This window comes from Anomaloglossus baeobatrachus, unplaced genomic scaffold (assembly GCF_048569485.1).
Source record: "Anomaloglossus baeobatrachus isolate aAnoBae1 unplaced genomic scaffold, aAnoBae1.hap1 Scaffold_154, whole genome shotgun sequence".
Taxonomy (NCBI): domain Eukaryota; kingdom Metazoa; phylum Chordata; class Amphibia; order Anura; family Aromobatidae; genus Anomaloglossus; species Anomaloglossus baeobatrachus.
This window is the reverse complement of record NW_027441924.1, coordinates 49,222-64,642: the sequence shown is the minus strand read 5'-3', so window position 1 is coordinate 64,642 and position 15,421 is coordinate 49,222.

Genomic DNA, 15,421 nt, shown 5'->3' with positions numbered 1-15,421 from the left:
GGGAGGAGTCAGGGGTCACATGATCAGCTCCTCAGTGTACTCCTATATTAATGTGCAGACACTGGATGAGGCGCGGTGTCAGTGGACGGTTATTGTAAACTATTGTTTTGTATGTATGTGACCCCTGTTGCGTATGTTTGTGACCCCTGTTGCGTATGTATGTGACCCCTTCACACTCTTATTTCGATCTTTGCTTTATTGAATTCTTTATTGATAAGTTCAGGTGAGGAGAAGATTTGTTGTACGACTTTTAAATAAAGACGTTTGGAACTGATCGGTCTTGATCACAAGTCGCTGAAAATGTGTGTACGACATATATGGAGCAGAGCTGTGCATGTAACGGAGTGTCACGCTCCCGGTGTCCCAGCAGCGCTCCTTACCTACTGAGCCGGTTTCACCATCCAGGCACCGCTCCGTACCCACTGATCCGGTCGCACCTGCATTGCACCGCTCCGTGCTCACTGATCCAGTCTCACCATCGCACCACCGCTCCTTGCTCACTAGTCCAGTCCATGCGCCCACCGGTCACGCCTGCCGCTCCTGCTCTTGATCCCCTGAGTCCTGTTCCGGGTCTCAGGAGTCTGACTCTGACTGATGCCTCTGTATAGGACCTGGCCGTGCCCACTCACCTGGTCTTATAGGCCCAGCACTGCTGCAACAGGAGACCTGAGGCTGTGCTGAGTATATAGGACTGGCCTTTCCATGTGGGCGGGGCCTGATCATCGTATGTGTTTCTATGCCTTGTCTTGTGAGCTAAGTGCTCAGGTCCTCTTGTTCCTGTTTCCTGTATTACTGCCTTAAAGTACTCTGTGACCCTAGTGAACTGGACCTGTCTTTGCTACTTGGTACCTGTACCTGTTCCTGTACTGTCCTATGGGACTCCATGACCCTGGTGACCTGGTTCTTCCCGTTCCTGCCACGCTAGTGCTCCAGCTGTTGAGGAGAGCCATAAGATGAAATACTTAATTAACTTCTTGACAAGGGATTGTGGGAAATATATCGATTTGCCTTACATAATTCAGGTTTCAGATCATATACATGACACAGATATAAAGATGGCCACCATTTCCTGTTATCCACACCTTGCTTGGAATGCAAGGTATGTCCAGATGAAAGAAGACCACCATATAAGGGAAGATCCCTGGTCAAGCTGGAAGACATCCCAGACCAAACCATCAGCATGGATGCACCAGATGACGTCCCTCCCATCGTCATGGTTTCATCCACTGGAGTCAGACCTGCCCATCAACAGCAACACGGATCTCCCCATTCGCTAGCCCATGAACTGTCCCACTAAATGGGCATATCTGAACTTGTGTACGCCCCTAGCCTATATCAAGAGGATGCATGAGTCTCCTCTGTCTGTTTTGGTGCCATTTTTTACTGTGACCAAGAAGAGACTTCATATCCGACTGTGTCTGGTGTGAATTCTTTTATGCATGCACTTGGCCCATATCAATTCGGCCAGGCAGTAGGCAACTAGTGATCTCTGGTTAAGAGTTCACCTTAACATTATTGGTGCCCAACGTGGGGCCAATAGACGGAGACACCTGAAATCCTGATGAACCGGCAACTGGAATGGCATGACGTGCTGGACACCCCAGGAAACTGATCACTTCCTAACGAGAGTATGGTAAGTCTGCTGATTTTTCATAATCTGTAGTCTTCCCGTGGTCTCGGTCTGGTGTGTGGCACTGATTGCCTGACTGTGTCCGGTTTGTTGGGGTATCTGTTGACGGGCAGACGGTTCTCACGGCTATTGGCCATATTAATCTCGGAAGAACCATCACATATTCAGTTGCCTGCTGCCTGTTGTGTATTTGTCTTGAGGAGAGATTGACTGGTAGTTAAGAGAGCATGTGGGTTTATGAGTTCTGTTAGTTGTTGCCTGTGATATGGTTTGTGGATCTAGTGGAGACTTAAGTAGTTAATATGGTTTGGTACAAGACTTAGAGATATAGGTCAGGTTTTAATTGGTCAGGTTAGGCACGTGTTTTTCACGGGCTCTCAAATTTGTTGATATAGTAAAGGATATTGTCTGTGGTATAGTATACGGTTGTCGCCTGTGGTACAGTTTATGGCTCTGTGAGGAAATACGTGGGACTGCTGGTACGTGGTAATCTTGGGGCCTAGCGCAGTATAGCGTGGAATGGCTGGTACGGATACCATTGGGGCATAGCGTTTAAGTTGCGCATTGTGGCTGGTACGTGGTAGTCTTGGGGCCTAACGCTGGACGTGAAATGGCTGGTACGGATACCATTGGGGCTTAGCGCAAGCTTGGGTGATATAATTGGTATGAGGTGTCTTGGGGTCTAGAAAAAGCGCAGGACGTGAATCGGCTGGTACGGGCACCTTGTAGCCAGGGGTGACACCATTGGTGTCTTTATGAATTACGGACCATGTAGAAACTGGGCAGGGACACCGTGACGAGGCGCCTGCTGCAGACTTAACAAAAACTTTACTTAGTGTTCAAGTTGTGTGTCAGTTGTGAGTCATCTAGTCCTGTGTTTGTTTGTTGGTTTTGTTGATATTGTTTATCTTGAGAGAAAGATGGAGAAATTGATGAAGTTGTGTGTAGTTGTGGTCGGAAAAAATCCGGATGAGTGGAATGTGTTGAGATGTGAGGACTCTAGGCCGCAATCCTGTGATAAACCATGTGCTAGTCATGGAGGCAGACATTTTAGGTAAGATTTTAAAATGGTGGACGAAGCACATGGCTACAGCATGATTGAGACAAAGAAAGCAAAGTGAGTCGGGGGTTTGTGTGAAGAAGACCATGTGCTCTGTAAATGTTTGAGCAATGGAAGGATGGAGTACTATAAATGTTTATAGCACTAAAAGATGGAACATTGAATGATTGGTAAGTTGTGGAAGACACTTAATATAGATCCAGTGTGCAGGTTGGATTGAGTCAGGACAGTCACAAGGAGGAATATCTTATTAATTAGTAAGCAATAAAATTAGAAAAAAAACCTTTAAATAACGTACCTTTGCAGTAGAGGTCATGATAAAGAAGTAAATAATAAATATTTCCGTTATGGATCTGATAGATTTATCCTGAGAGTTGCATGTTTTAAAAAATAAAAATAAACAAATAAATCAACAGTAAAATAAAAATAAACAAATAAATCAACAGAAGAAGGGAAATGTGACTAGTCTCCTGCAGCTGAGGAAGCCTCTTTCCATCTGGTTTTGGGGGGAGGAGCAATCTTAAAAACTTGTGGAACAGGGTTTTTTTGTCTCCCTTTGGAATCTATTGTGAGAGCAGCCCAAAAGAAAAAAAAAAAAAAATAGGGGCTTCCTGCATTTAATTCATTGCAAATTATATTGGAAAAAGGTCATTGACAGTAGTTTTATTTTACTAATTTTATCCCAAAGAAATAAAAGTCAACTGTGGACATGTTTAGATTCATTGATAGCTTTTCAAGCATAGAAGTCTGTTAGATAATTTTTCTATGGCAAATCAACATTTTGTTTTCCCACATGGCCAGTTTATTTGTTCTAGATTCTTATATCCCTTCAAGTTATAGGACAGGATCACAGAGATGCTGATAATGTCCTCAATGATTCAAAAATGAACGCCCCTACATCCAATATCCAAAGGTGTGCTACGTTATTATAGTTAATAATAATAATAATAATAATAATAATATAATAATAATTTATTAATATATTTATTAATAATTACAATAATTTGTTTTAAGGAATGTGGATGATTTATGGAATTCTGTGTTTTATATTTAATGTATTGAATAATCTGCTTTCTTTTTATAGAAAGAATGATTGCAATGCAGATTTCTGTGGTTCAAGCAAAGGTTATAAAAGCCATTGAAAGGGTTTTCCATTATTACGTTACAGATAAAAACAATATTTCTGGTGTTCCCGATTAGGTACAATCTATACAATGTGACTTTCATGCCTAAATGTAGAGCTCCGGGGCCACACACTTTTTGAATCTAATTATGTTTTGGATAATAGATTCATAAAGGGGGGGAAAGATGATGTGGAAAATCACACATATTATTTAAGGTTTTAATTTGTTCATCGATTGAGTTTTTCTATTAAGTTGTCTTTATATTTTTATCTGTAAGGAGGATACAGCAGACAGACATATCTCATGATTGCTCTGATGTAACAAGAATTGTCAGGTTTTGAACATGTCTCAGATGAGGCCATTGCTAATGCAGATTTTGAGTTTTTCCGTAGATGGATCCAGATACCTAGATGCTGGTTGATTCTGCACTGGATATGCTGAGGTTACGCAACATGAGGTATTAAAAATCAAACCACTCCTCTCTCATCGGAATAGGAGAATGAGATGAAGATTTGCGATCACTGTGGTTTGTAGAGCGGAAAAGGGTAAGATAGTCAAAATGTGGATATAGGCAGCAGCCGGAGGAGATGCTCGCACAGGTGCACAACAAAGAAGCAGTGAATGAGCCTAGAGTTGAGAGTCCTTATGCAAAGCAGACCAGTACCTCGGTGGCTCCTGTCACGTCGTCCGTGACATTGGTCACTCCTTGTGTTCTTAAATCCTTACAGGAACAAGCGATTCAGCAAGGAATGGAGTGTGAGACGCAGGGAGCCAGTGACTGAGAAAGGTCTGTGGATAAAGGGCGGTAAGCTTTCTCTGCCGTGAGCGTTCTACTCAATAATGGCCCAGGTAACCCATGTGACAAAGGTGTTGGGATGGACAAGATATGGGCGGCACCACTGCTCAGTACCCAGGTGGCCAGACACCTCCAGTCTAGTAAGACGTGTGCCTATTAAGGTAGAAAAAAACCCTGTAAAGACCTCGTAGAAACACCCCCCTCATCCGCTCTACTGCTCCGGTGATTGCAGATTAGTCATATACATCTACCATGAGTAGGTTTATATGAGTTTTATGCGTGTTGTGTGAGTTTCTTTTCAGGCCTGCTCTGAAACATATCCAGTATGGAAAACATTACTGCTGAAAAACTCATGATGCTGGTGGTATGTAAAGATGGAGTTCCTAAAAAGTGGTAAAAAGTACATATTCTATAGCACAGGTCATTATAAAGATCTTACAGTACCTGATGAACCCATCTGCCATTGTGAAGAGGGGAGAAATGCGTTGCGCTTCTTTCATGCTAAATGTCTGACAAATATGCGTTTATTTTATTAGCCTGAGTGTGAATTGGACAGCGGAGGGTCTGTGATTGGACGAGATCTCCTCAAGACTTTACCTGGCCTTATTATTATTATTATTATTATTATTATTATTATTATTATATTGATACAGTGGGTACATGTTATACATGTGAGATATTTAATTTCTTTTAGGGTTTGGTCCTTCAATTTTGCTGTATCATATTGATTTAAGCTACCAAACAGCTATGTAAATACAGAGTGTGAATATTTAATCTTTTGGAAGGAATTGGATATATAATTGCATATTGATGCCTCTTTATCCCTGTATCTCACGGTTTCTATATTCCCTCACTGACATTAGCAGCACGTATTACCTTAGCAGTGTAGGGATAGGGAGGGTGAGCCGTCGGTGAGCGGGGGCGCCAATTCGCCTTATAGGGTGCCGACCTCCGCTGCGAGGTAGGGAGAGTTTAGGGCTATTGCCCCAATCCCTGCCCCCTCCTTTATTGGAATATTTAATTGTGTCTATAATCACATGGGTGGATGTTGTTTGGAATTTTAATGATTATTACATAAACATGTAACGATCCACAAGATAATGGTGAACGCTGCAAATCATGTAACAAATGTTCGTTTTCCTTTATTAATTAGATCTTTATATAAGGTATTTTTGGTTTAGTACCTAGAACGTGATTATATTTCTCACAGATACTGCAGATACAGTGTGATATCCTGACCAGTGATGTATGAGCCATATACGACTGCCTATATAGTGTGTTAAACATGTGTATCCTCCAATTCCAGATCCTAAATCAGTGTTAGGAGCACGTGGTCTCCAGCCAGGAGACTGGGTGATCCTAAAAAGACAAGTCAGAATGAGCCATGAGTCAGAATCAGGTGGACCGATCCAGCTTTTCCCAACCACAGCGACTTCCATGAAGCTTGAGGGAAAACCCATCTGGAGACAACAACCGCTGTAAAGAGTCCATCGTACCAGCAGAATGAGGGTCACCTAGTGCTGGATTATCTCACATAGAACCTTATGGAGAATTTCTAGATTGGGGATGATACATGGGAAATAACGATAAGGGAACATTGGGTACAGGAACATTACACAAATAAGGGCTCATGGTGGAAAAAAACATTATCTGACCTGAACCAATCAATTATTTTAAGGGTTTAAGTGACTTTTTAAGGATAACATACACTTGTAGGTAACTGGTATTGTTTTATTTGTTGGTATTTGAAGCCGTAAAAGTGCTACTCTGTGTTACTGAAGGTAATCGGATCCATGTGTAAGGGAAATCTTGTTAAAGGCCTCTTGGTGGTAGATTGTGGACCCGAGACAAGAAGAGATCCATTAGTGATGTGATACAATCAGGTGTATTCGGGTAGAAAAGTCTTGAAGACGCGGACAGCACTCAGATGTTGACTGAGATTCAGTCTTTCAGAAACAGTAACGCTAAAAGCTGCAGCATAACAGTAAGAAGCTTATTCTTGCAATTGCCTTACTCTTTCTTATCGATTAATCTCAAAATCTTCGGTATTAAATAGTCTGTTCTAAGGACTGGTTCGTTACCTGTGCCTCTGTGAACTGTGTGTGCGGGATGTGATCAACTCTCTGATTAGCAGTCTGTACCAGCGGGGGCAAAGGCTTAGCATTGCTTGTATAGCGGATAGAAAAATGAAAAAGTTGCAGTTAAAGCATTAGAGCTGATGTGTTAGAGGACCACGGTAGGGTCAGAAGGTTAATAAAGTATTTAGGGGGGACTGTTGAGGAGAGCCATAAAATGAAATACTTAATTAACCTCTGGACATAGAGCATTGTGGGAAATATGTCGATTTGCCTTACATAATTCAGGTTTCAGATCGTATACATGACACAGATATAAAGGTGGCTGTCGTTGCCTGTTTATCCACACCTTGCCTGGAATGCAAGGAATGTCCAGGTGTAAGAAGATACCATATAAGGGAAGACCAAACCAAAGATCAGATGACATTACAGACCAGACCATCCAGCATGGATCCACCAGATGACGTCCTTCCCATCACCATCACCATGGATCCATCCAGTGATGTCATAGACCCACCTACAATGACGCCTACAAATCAGCTCATGGACTAATACATTGTTCGACCCACTGACCAATGAGCACATCCGGACATGCCCCTTTGCAAGGTTATATCAGAGCAAGCTCAGTTGTAATAAAGCAGAGCATGGGCTGACTTCTGTCGAGGAAAGATGAATATCCGACTGTGTCTGATCTCATTTTTCAAGCATGCACTCGACCCACACCAATTAGACCAGGCAGTAGGCAACCAGTGATCTCTGGTTAAGAGTTCACCTTAACAATTTAATTGGTAGTCCACATTTTGAACCTGTTTTAAATTGCGTGGTACAACCACAAGGATATGCTGATTGTTAGGATGTGACATATTGGCCAATAAACTACTGTAGGCTTTTTTATAGTTCTTTGACTTCATAATGTCTTTTCTAGCATCAGTAAACACTGTTTTCATTGTAGGAATGAAGGGTTGCTTTGTCAGCTTCTGATTACCATGGGCTGATGGCCTATGTAGTTTTTCATCTCCGAAATAATGAATGACAAATAATCGATTCATGTCTGATGACTCTCTGAGAAAATATACGTTTCTTGAAACCAGAAAATGTTTGTTTTTTCGCTCAATTTGGATCTTTAAGGTAGTAGTATTGTTTAATAACTGTAGGCAAACATTCCATCTTTGAAGTCACATTAGAACCTTTGCAAATCCACCTGTACTGGTCATACCTGAAATCCATTTAATGTGCCCTTTCCGGTGATTGTGAGCAGTACACATAGACTTCTCCTCCTTTTGGCAATACTGGAGGCATCAAAATAACTTTTGATTCATTGAGTTCTATCTTGCTAAGAAGTTTCAAAACTTCATCCAATGCTAATGGCTCATGCACCCCAAAAAATATCCAGGAATTGGAGGTGACATTTTTAAGCTTTCTCTAAATTAGATTCCAAGCAAGTGTCCCCTGTCAGGTCCTTCTCACTCCAGAACCTTCAGAAAATGCCCACAGATGGCTGTAAAATGAGCCATTTATCAGCACGTCACATGATACTGGAGAAGGTAAACAGTTACAAAACACTCAGATTTGAGTCTGCAGACAATCAAATCTGCAGAACAATGAGAGAAAAAAGTGATCATACTAAATTGAATTCCCTGATTCCAAATCTGAACACAGAATTTTCCTGACAAGTCTATATTTTAAGCTATTCACGTAAAGTCTATTCACTTATAATACTAATGCATCATATATTGGAAATATTCCAGTGGTCGTGCCTGGGCCTGTCCGGATGCACTCTGACAGGTCTATTGGCTGATTTAGGCTATGTGCCCACATTGCGTTTTTTCCTGCATTAACGCTGCATTTTGAACAGCAGCGTTTTCAGTGCCAAATTGCTTGTGTTCTGCTTCCCCAGCAAAGTCTACGTGAAGTCTTAAAATTCAATGCGCACGCTGCGTTTTTAAACGCAGCATTTTGGATGCCAAAAATCACTGTGGAAAAAAAAGCAGCATGTCCCTTCTTTTCTGCGTTGTAGCTGCGTTCTCCACCCATTGAAATCAATGATGTGGGTCAAAACGCAACCAAAATTCACTTGGACTGCATTTGTGTTGCGTTCCGCATGCTTTTTTGACAAGCAAAACGCAAGTCTTTTCAATCTCCCTCTGTCTGTCAGTCGGTCTCTTTCTCTGTCAGTTGGTCACTCTGTCTGTCTCCCTCTCTGTCCGTCGGTCTCTCTCTTTCTGTCTGTCCCTCTCTCTGTCCGTTGGTCAGTCTCTCCCCCTCTCTCATACTCACCGATCACTGGCACGGTGCTGCATGCCTGTTACAAAGCTCCGGCGGCTTTTCCTCTTTTGAAAATGCTCATTATTCCATCTTGTATTCCCTTGTTTCCCTGCCCACCGGTGCCTATGCTTGGTTGCAGTCAGACACGCTCCCACGGTGAGTGACAGCTGTCTCACTGCAACCAATCACAGCCGCCGGTGGGCGGGTCTATATCATGCAGTAAAATGAATAAATAAGTAATTAAAAATAAAAAAAAAAGATGTGCGCCCCCCCCAATTTTGATACCAGCCAGGGTAAAGCCACACGGCTGAAGGCTGGTATTCTCAGGATGGGGAGCTCCACGTTATGGAGAGCCCCCCAACCTAACAATATCAGCCAGCAGCCGCCCAGAATTGCCGCATCCATTAGATGCGACACTCCCGGGATTGTACCCGGCTCATCCCGAATTGACCTGGTGCGGTGGCAATCGGGGTAATAAGGAGTTAATGGCAGCCCATAGCTGCCACTAAGTCCTAGGTTAATCATTGCAGGTGTCTCCCCAAAATACCTTCCATGATTAACCTGTAAGTTAAAGAAAATAAACACATACACCCAAAAAAATCCTTCATTTGGAATAAAAGACAAAAAAACACCCTCTTTCACCACTTTATTAATCCCCCAAATACCCCTCCAGGTCCGACGTAATCCAAGCGAGGTCCCGCGATGCATCCAGCTCTGCTACATGAAGCTGACAGGAGCAGCCACAGACCACGACTGCTCTCTGTCAGCTCCACGCAGCAACTGAAGTGAGCCGCGCGATCAGCGATGATGACACTCAGGTTACCCGCGACCACTGCAGGATCCTCCAAGTGTGACAGCAAGTCGCCCGAGTGACTGAAGTTAGCTGCGCGGTCAGTGATGACGTCACAGGTAAGTTGCAGTCTCGGGTGGAGGACTCCAGCTGGCCACAGGTCACCTGAGTGACAGCACCGCTGATCACGCTGCTCACTTCAGTCACTCAGGGGATTAGCGATCACCGGTGAGTCCTTCACGGGTCACCACTAATCAGGACGCGACACAGAGACAGAGCCAGGGGATGACAATGAAGTCGGGTGAAGTTCATCCGAGTTCATTCTCATCACACGACTCTGTCTGTGTCTGCTGTCAGTGGGCATGTAACAGCTGAATTGCAGGGGGAACGCACTGTCAAAAATGCATCCAAAACGCATGGAAAATGCATCCAAAATGCATGCGTTTTGGATGCATTTTTTTTTTACAAATGCAGTGTTTACATTTGTCCAGTCTGCCAGAGGGTGCATTCTTTTCCGCACTGCACAGAATGCAACGTGCGCACATACCCTTACACTCCCAAACCAGGGTGGAAGACTCCCATAGCTCACAGTGCTAAGTCCTGTCACCTGGTTCTAACAGGCAGCCAACTGGGAAGGGAGGGACCAGACCTGGGGGAGCAGTGAGTAGCCTGGGAAGGGAGTTGGTGAAAGTGGAAGCGAGGTAGTGGAGATTAGTGTAGTAGTTGTCGAAGTGAGCAGTAGTAAGAAGGAGAGAGTTGACAACAAAGGTGTCAAGACAGACAAAGGAATCTTGAGACACAGAGAAAGAGAATGAAACTGAAAGAAAAGTGAGGAGTAAGAAAGTCAGCGGAGTAGTAGAAAAAACAACACCAGGACATGAGGAGAAACATCAGACACTCAGGGGAAAAAGTAGCTGGAGAGCGGGAGATCAAGCTCCAGGGACAGTGGAATCCTGTGGGGGTGGACATCCAGGGCTCCCAGTACTTTGCACGCATGGGGTGCAGATCCCAGAACAGACTGGGACTTCAAGCCATCTGTTAACTCTTCCAGGCGGGTGGGTTTCCAGGACTCATCTGCCACTACTAACATCCGAGGCATCAGCAGGAAAGGGAGGACTGGGACATATTCCCTCAAATAGTCCAAGCTGCCTGCGGCAGGACCCAGATACCAGACGGACCTCCGGGTGCTTCAAGCCAGGGAGGACCCTCACACACACACAAGTGCATTGGTGGGCGAGTGGCACCAGGTCGGCTGGCACAGTGACACAGGACTTGGGCACACTTGGGATCCAGCACATCCACAGGGTGTGAACCTAGCTGTAAGTAAAAGCGACCTAACTGCACTCCCCTGTCTGGACAGAGTTATTTCCCTGCGCATTTACATTAACCCCTACCTACACCTGGGGGAAAATCCCTACTCGCGAAGGGCGTCACCATCCACGCTGCCCCATCTATCATCACCAGAAAGAACCGGCAGCGGCGGCCATACCATCCCTGGCCACGCACCACGAGTGGCGTAGTCGGACTATTTTTATTATTTTTCCTTTTATTTAAAACTGGTCGATGTTGCCCCCGGATCCGGGAACCCTCGAGCCACGGACCGCCCGGATCCGAGCAGCTCGGCTGCCCCGGGGCGCGACACATAACTATAGTATAAAAATGAATAAATAAAAAAATTTGTGTGGGGTCCTCCCATATTATGATAGCACAGATAAAGCATATGGCTACAGGCTGCAGCTCCCAGCCGTGTGCCTATTTTGCCTATGTATCAAAATCATAGTGACCGCATGCAGTTTGGGATTTTTTTTATTATTTAAATAAATAATTACAAAAATTGGTGTGTAGTCACCCCCAATTTTGAGACCCAGAAAGGATGAAGCTGACAGCTAGGGTCTAATATTCTCAGGCTGAGGAGACCCATAGATATTGGCCCCTCCAGCCTAAAAATAGCAACCTGCAGCCACCCAGGATTGTCCCATCAATTAGATGCGACAAGCCTGGCATTTTACCTAGCTCATCCCATTTGCCCCGATTTGGTGGCAATCAAGGTAATAAAGGGTAATAAGCCCACAGCTGCCACTAAGCCCTAGATTAGTAGTGGTATGCGTCTATGAGAACCCTCCATTACTAATCTATAAGTGAAAGGCAGTAAACACAAACAGAAAAAAACATCTTTATTAGAAATAAAATACAAAAAAAACGTTCTTTTATTCCTTTATTAACCCCCCAAACACCCAGGTCCGACATAGTCCACACACGGTCTCAAGATGATTTCAACTCTACTACATCTGAAGTAACAGCGAGTGGGCACAGAACATAACCACCCACTATGGACTTCAGGCAGAGACTGAGCCACAACAATGATGTCACTCAGATTATTTGTGGTCACAGCTGGAGGTTCCTATGGTAAGCCACCTGTGATCGCAGGTAAAATAACCTTAGGTGAGCTCATTAATCTCAGTGACCTCACCTCAGGTGAGGTCACTGAGTTCACAGACCTGCATTTCTTGGAACAAAACCATAGGTTTTTTTGGTAACATGCAGATTTGGTGCTGATATTTCTACAGTATATTCCACCACCCAATCTACACATCCTGGGGAGAAAAATGTATAAAAAAACATGAGGTTTTGATGCAATAGTGATGCAATATTTTTGGTGTGGAGGTGTCGATTTGGTGCAGGAATATGGTGTAAATTTCATCCCCAAATCTGTATCTCTTGGCCAAAAAATGCACAAAAACGGTATTCACGCCATTTTGGTGTGGTTTTCTGCCAGGAGGTGGAAGTTTGGTGCTGAAATCTGAAAGCTGGAAAGATGTAGAATAAACCACATGTTACCCACTCATGTGTCCTGGTATTCGTCCTCACAAATTAGCTTTTACAGCAGCGTAGAACAAACTCTTTTTTCCTTTTGTGTGATCCCTGCACTTAGATATGTGTACAGCAGCTGATTATACGTCTCTTCCGGTAATGCACTTGTAGTGCCCCACGGGGCAGGTGTTTTAGTCTCCTTGTCGTTCCGTGTGGTTCCGTTGCCCTGAGGCGTACAGGAAGGAGGGTTTGGGGGGAGGCAGGTAGGATGGAGGTAGTAGTTGGGGGTTAGGAAAGTCTATTAGGATCGTGACACCACCTGTAGTATGCGGACAGAGATGGTGGCTGCCGCTCCAGGGTCTCTCACCAGGGCAGATGTCATGTGCAGCCGGGATGGTGTCGCTCCCCACAAGTGGAGCAGGCTTACCCCTGAAGTGTGGCGGGGATTTGTTGGTAGTCCCCATTGGCGTTGCAGGATTGTCCCGGTTCCAGTGGATCGGGGGCCTGTGTTGCAGTGGCGTCCTGTAAACCCACCCGCATTTGAGACCGCTCATGTGACCCCACCCTGGCCCGCTCCCCAGTGGGGAGGGCATCCCACTAACTGTATGTAGGTGTTAGTGTAAACCGGTTTTGACCTTTCCTGGACCCAGGATAAGTACTACACCTTAATGGGGGTGCAGTACCCTGTGGCGCCGAAAGCCTCAGGGGCGCCACACACTTACTTGGGGTGGTTGTGTGATACACACCATTATCATCTATTTTTTTTTTAACTAGTTAAGACCCTATTGCACCTCTTTGGTCCCCTATTACATATTTCTTATGCCTATGGCACAGTTGTGATGACAGCTGTCATTACAAAATGAGACAGTGGCCCCTTACAATCACAGTTGGTTGGCACAATCTACAACACAAATCTCTGGTTGATCCACTTCATGTTTATCTTCCACCACTTCACACTAAACTTGCTTTACTAAAAAATGTTGTAGTTGCAATTCATCATTATAAAAATGGTTTCCAGTATTTGAAGAAGTTTAGAACTAAAAACTGAAGCTAAAAAAGAGGTCAAAATAGGCAGCGAAATCAACAAACTAATGCAGGATGACCTATTCCGAAACAACTGAACAGCTTGGAGAATTTGTGTTCGTTGTACAGAACTGACAGGAACAGATGAGCTGAACAAATAGACAACATGCTTAAAGCATATGAACAACATGGCTGCCGAATGTCAGTGTAAATGCATTTTTTACGTTCCATCTTGACTCTTTTCCACCCAGTTTGGGAGACGTAACTGACAAAGATGGAGAAAGGTTCCATAAAGAAATTTCTATTCTGGAGATCAGATACCAAGGCTGCAGTAATCCCAACATGGAGAACTAGAGATGGTTTTTACCTGTGCTGGGCCCTGCTCCAGAAAGACTTTTAGGGTATGTGCGCACGTTGCTTTTTACCTGCTTTTTACCTGCTTTTTTGCTGCTTTTTCTTCTGCGCTGTTTAATGCCAAAATGGATGTGTTCTTCTATTCAAGCAAAGTCTATGGGAATTTGGGTTTCTTGTTCACACTATGTTGTTCAAAATGCTGCCTTTTTGTGGCAGAACTTTGGTCAAAAACTCAGCTTTGCAGTGCAAAACCCAAATGGCAAAAACAATTGACATGTTGCTTCTTTGAAAAGCTGAGTTTTTGACCAAAGTTCTGCCTCAAAAAGGCAGCATTTTGAACAACATAGTGTGAACAAGAAACCCAAATTCCCATAGACTTTGCTTGAATAGAAGAACACATCCATTTTGGCATTAAACAGCGCAGAAGAAAAAGCAGCAAAAAAGCAGGTAAAAAGCAGGTAAAAAGCAACGTGCGCACATACCCTTAAACTGGAATACGAGACTTTTTGATTTTTTTTTTATTACACTACATTTGCATATAACTGTTTTCTACGAAAACTTTAATGCAGATCAGGTAGTTGTTGGTGTAAAACTCGTTCTGGACAGAATAATCCAAAGCTTTCCAAGTGCTTGATTCATTTGGCCCAGCTTCTGCAGAACAAAAGTTTCTGATGTGTTACAACAATTCTGACTTCGGATTTGGAATATGCCCTCCATTTAGTATATGACATAAGGATTTTTCCCAGTAACAGATGAACATTTTTTTGAGGATTTGATCTTTTATTATGGACATAATATAATTTGGCCTCTATAGCCATTAATATAATTAGCATTCTCTGCCCTATCTAGTGGGGGAGTGCGGCCATTGCTCCTCTCTCTGCAGGAGGCCTTGATGTTACACAATGTTACAGACATTATGGAGTTCTCCACACTTTGAATTAAATGTTCTAGTTGTTTAAAGAGGTGGGGTATAATCTCCTCTGCCCAACAAGGTGTCTGACCCCTAGAAGCAGAAGAAACGAAAATACACATTTTTGAGGGATGTTGGTGCTGTGTCTTGGAAGCGTTCAGATCGGCCACTACTTGAGTTGTTGTAGAATGTTGGTCCTTTTCCATGTTGTGTTGTGTTGTCTTGCCTCTGCTGTATTTGGAGAAGGGTTATAAGGACCAGGGTCTTATTTTCCTTGATGTCGGATTACTGGGTAGAATCCCATTTAATTATTAATCCTTTCGCTGTTCCCTGTGTTACAGACTAATCATTATTTTTGCCATCTATCTCTACTGACAGACTTTCACCAAGTGAGATCGGTAAGTACACAATATAACGAAAAAGTAACATTTTGTACCTACTTCAAGTTCATTCCTTACATATCAAATACAAGGAAAATAATACCGTATTTTTCGCTTTATAAGACGCACTTTTGTTCCCCCAAATTTGGGGGAAAGTGGGGGTGCGTCTTATAATCCGAATATACGGATTATATACTGCAGGG